The following is a 5,470-nucleotide window of genomic DNA, read 5'->3' as shown; positions in this document are numbered from 1 at the left end:
CATTCTATCTATCTTAATACAATGAATTTCCAATTAACTCACCGTTTTTGTCTTTGACAATGCATTGTACGTCTTGGTTCCACCAATCTTATCCTTTATTGATTTGATCTCGGCAGTTAAACACTCCACATGATTCAACATTGTTTTATGGCTATTACTTACCTGGACACTTAACTCCTCCAACTGACCCTTCACTGCACTTTTAAATACCTCCATTTCACCAATCACCGTCATTTTCAAATCCTCCGTATGACCAATCATTGCATTTTTCACAAAAGACTCGAAAGAAGCAATGACTGAAGTTGATGTCCTAGAACAAAGAACATCAAGTTGGGAGCGAGGATGTGCCACACGTGCTTCTTCCTCATCCTTCTCAAACAGATCTTTTTCCTCCACCACATTTTCATTCCCTAACAGATCTTCTTCGTCCTCTTCATCATCCATGCTGCTCTCCTCTGGAACCTGTTCATCCACAAAAACATTTTCAGACTCTAACATATTTTCTTCCTCACCCTTCTCAAACATCTTCGTTCTCCACCACATTTTCATTCTTTAACGAAACTTCTTCTTCGTCATCTACCAAGGGACCTTCACATAACCCCAACATTACCAAACGCTTTGCATCTTCTTTATGCCACATAATGTCATCACACACTTCACCCTGTAATTTTATAAAGTCACTCGACCAAATTAACAATGTAGCAAACAAAAAATAAAGTAACTAAGGTAGTTATTACTTCATACCTTTGACTCCTCCAAAATCGTAAGTAGAGGCTCATGGTGTATTACTAAATCGCATGTAACACTATGCATATGGGGGCGCCAATTTGCAAAAATAGTCTTGCTTCCAAACTTATCAAGCACTTTCGGCAACACTTCCAGACCCCAAACCTTGGTGAAAAAAGGAAAACCTTTAAAACAACAATCACAAAAAATTAGACAACTAGAAAATATCAACCCAACTGATTCTTACCACCAGGACATGGGCCATTCCTTGACTCTTGTAAGTCACCTCACTTCCAACAGGCTTGTTAGCGTTAATCTGATAATCTAAGGCAGAATTGCTATTATCAATAGTTCTGCTGAACGCTATTTCAGCCCAAGGATAAGAGTTGAAGTCGACGAGGTTATCCACCAGGTACCAGTGATCATGCTCAACTACTTTGTCATCTCCCTTTCCCAGGACATACCTGTGGACAACATATAGTAACGACAATTTCACCTTGTCATCAGATTCCAGTGGGACTTTGACAATTTCACATTCAGCATTAGAGTTGCTTGATTGGTGACATTCACCGATATTTTTTCCTCCTCCTCCTTTTTGCTTGATCGGTGACATTTCCTCGATTTTTTTTGTCCTCCTTTTTGCTACATTTCTTCGATTTTTTTTCGTCGTCGTCCTCCTCCTCCTCCACTTTGCCAAAAAGTAATAATTTCAAACGTTTTCCAGTTACTGGTTTTCCTTCATCGGGGAAATGCTTCATCTTAAGGCAGGGCTTCGTGGCGGGACGAGAAAAATTATGGTCCGACTTCCTAAAACTAAGCCCCGAAATCAATGCGAACTCTTTCTTTCCGAAGGAGAGTTCCTTTCCACAAACCATTACGCGCATTTCTTCACGGTTACCCTTATCACCTTCATCACCCGTGGAGATCTGACTAGCCAATAAAAAATGAAACAAGGCACTAGACCACGTTTGCATTGGCAGGTGCAGTAAGGGGCCAATTGTAGTTGACATAAATTTCTCTTGCTCGGCAGGAGACAGCAGGTTACGCACCCACTTCAAAACCTTCGGGCTCGAGTATGTTGTTACCTTGCACGTATAAGCCCGGTACCTGGCAGGGTGAACAAACATCCTACAACATAGAAATAAATAGTTACACCAATTACAACATACAAGTTCTTAGAATTAAGTATTTGAGAGCGGAAAGCAGCAACATTGAAAAAAGATAAATAGTCGTACATTCCAACTAATCCAATAACCACCTGTATTCAAGTTGTAAAAGTGACTCAACGAATGACCGGTCTAGTTTCCGTTTACAAGTGGCTTATACCAAATACACCTAGAAAGAACAATGCAGCAACATGGAAAAAATAGGATTCGCATAGAGGCATCTAACTTTCTTTTATATATAAATAAATAAACTATTGTTATTGTTCAAATTTAACTTCTTAAAATAGTGAGCAGATAGGCAGTAGCTTGGGTTTTAGGCTATTAATGCATACATTTCAGCATTTGACAGGGAATGCTCAACGGTGGCACGATTACACTATACCATACAATCATCTATTAGAAGAAGTAGATTCAAAACTATATCTAAAAGTAAGTATTCAGCTCTTCGATCTTTACTGATTATTATACTCAGGAAATATCTTATGTGAATCTCCAGCAATAAAAAAGAAGTGACCAGACACAGCACATAAATGAATGGTTAGCCTTAACCTACCTATCACAACACCATCTGTAGATACCACTCTTTTGTCCTCAACAGTGGCATCCAACACTGTTTCATCCACATGAATCGCAATTTCACTTTTCGAGAACACTTCTTCTTCTTCTTCCCTCCTACACCCATAACTTGGAACCTACAAAAAAATAGTCAGGATTAGTAATAACATAGTAGTAATTCATATTCTTTAGTTACTCAAAGTACACTCCGCACACAAAGTTATAGTGATTAAGAAAAACTAAGTTTTATCTACCTAAAACTACATGCTCATCATGACATTATTATGACATTATAAACAATTCGCAAGTGAGGTTAATAGATTAGATTGAAACTACAACTTGTGCAAAAACAAGCTTCCAAAACTGCCATCATACATTGAATGAATATCATCCATTGGCAGTGTACAATAATACGTATGAGAGTTTTTTTGAAACAATATATCAAGTACCATATGATAGCAAAACCTAAAATGGTACACCCATGAATGAAGTTGTATCAAACAAACACCATCATACCATCCGTGTAAAGGCCACCAATTATGCTAAGAAAACCAATCGATTCGATGAAGTTGGAATCATACAGCAAATCTGATTTACAAAATAATGGGAACAAAGTCGATCTCTTGTTAGCAGGTTGGGATGAGAATATGCAGGTAAAAGGAATACACTACTCAGTAGTCTAGTGTAACTTAATTGGGATTTTGGTTCTATCTTAATTATATGCTGATTGGGTTAATATATTTTGTAATTTAAGCCAAGAAATGTCCATATTTAGAGATAGCAGTGGTTAAATAGTTATTCATACAACATGTTACAACCATCCACAAATTCATGATTTAGAGCTATTGTTGAATCTAAAACAATCAAGCTTTTGGTGGCCATGACAAAGCATAGGAAAACAAGGAAGAGTACTAATTATGTAATGAATGACAAGAGTTTTTTACCTGCACTTAAACTTAGGTGGACCACGTCAATGCTCTGAACTAGGATTTAAGTAACAACTCCAACTATCTCTGAGCACAGGATCCACAAGTATTACAAAATCCTTAGTATCCGATAAACAAGAATTAGAGAGAAACCCAACATAATACACCCAATTTTAAAACAAATAAATAAAAATTTCTCATTCACAAATGGCTACAGTGATGAAAGTATGAACCCTAATTTAACAAAAAAAAAAACAACAAAAAAACAAAATCTATTCTGAAAAACCTAAGAAATCAAAATCAAAACTGAAGCAAAATACTAATTTCCACGGAATAAATCGCAAAATTTTTCATTTGTCTCAGTTCCAAATACTCTAACGACATGAACAGAAAAAATGAGATTTTAAAACCTAAATCATACCTTATTTTTTTGTGCTCAGTTACCCTAAATCGTAAGTGAAGTTGATGAAAATACCTATTTCATAATCTAGAAAATATCAAAATTTCTCAATCCATTGCTCTGCTCTTCTTTTTTCTTCTACAAACCGCACTAAGTTCCTATCTACCTAAAATAACGAAATCGATTAAACTTTCATTTCATACATACCCAAAATTGAATCGTCAATTCAAATTGATGATAGATAATTCTAAACCCTAAATCATACCTCTTTTTTTCTTCTTTTTTCAATCCATATTCAGATATATATATATATATATTAGTTCTTCGCGAAATGGGTATGCAGCGGATTGAATCTGAGACGAAATTGAAAAACTGAGAAATCTCTGAAGATGTTGATGGAAGGAAGAAGTGAAAATTGAGAAAATTGTGAAAACTGAGAAAACTGAGAAAATTGTGAAAACTGAGAAAATTGAGAAAGAAGGAAATAAGAGAGACGGAGATCACGAAGTGAAAAAAAAAATTGACGGAAAAAACAAGAAGACGAGGATAAATATCTCTACTGAGTTGGTAGGTGACTCTGCCAGATTTAATTGCTGAGGTGGTAGCTGACTCAATCAATAGGGTCTGGACCTTTTCTAAATAAGGGTATAAAGGTCTATAAAACCCCAAAAGGGTGTTATCTGTATATTTCAATTAAGGGTGGCAGTTTTGGAAGCCTGTTTCCGGAGGGGGCTATTTTTACACATTAAAGTGTTTATGATCATTATATATTCATAGTTCGTTCTAGGATAATGGGTATCAATCAATTAATACAAAACTCAGTTCTTTATTTATTCTTTTTATTTGTAAATTCTGTCTTAGGGTTCTTGTATAGTTGTTTGGGGTTAGAACCCTAACATCTGTCATCAGAGCAGGTACGATTATTCTTAAATTCAGCAAAAAGAAAAAATTCTCTATTCGATCTTTCCGCTTCTCTGATCAATACTACAACTTACTTGGTGTAAAAAGTTTTAAAATACCAATGGCTGTTGTTGCTTGTCTTAGAGATATTATTGCTCAACATGAAAGAAAATTTAAAGAAGATTCATCATCAACTAAAGTTATCGGACAGCTGTTGCTCGTCTTAGAGATATTATTGCTCGACATAAAAGAACATTCAATGAACTTACAATAGCTACAACAGAGAAAGACGTTGAGCCGATTGCTAAGGCAGAAACTATTACGTCAACAACTTCTTCACACCCTATCAGTATAAATCAGCCATGTAAGGATGCAACTATTACACGCCAATCACGCTTAGCTGCTATATTAGCTCAAATCAGAAGAAACCGAGAAATCCAAGCTACAGTTTTTGCGTTACCAGCTCCACTAGAAGATGACCAAACCGAAGAGAATGCCAAGAAGCTTTCTCAACAAAATATTGATGAGAAGAACGCCGAACAAGTTGATGATAAGTTAGAATCAGTTAATCCGTTACTCTCAATGAAAGCACCATCCAGCTTACAGGCATCAACAACTGCACCAAGTCAAGAATAAGCTGGGGTTACAGAAGCAACGATTGAGGAGATCACGGATTTCGGTCGACAGACTTCATTTCCGTCAGGAAAAGCAAAGGATGAATGGTATTGAGAAAGAAACTGATGATACACCAAAGTTTGAAGATAATGGTCCGATTCATGACAACAATATGCTGGAAA

This window comes from Papaver somniferum, chromosome 9 (genome assembly GCF_003573695.1).
Source record: "Papaver somniferum cultivar HN1 chromosome 9, ASM357369v1, whole genome shotgun sequence".
Classification (NCBI taxonomy): Eukaryota; Viridiplantae; Streptophyta; class Magnoliopsida; order Ranunculales; family Papaveraceae; genus Papaver; species Papaver somniferum.
Note: the sequence above shows the minus strand (reverse complement) of the source record.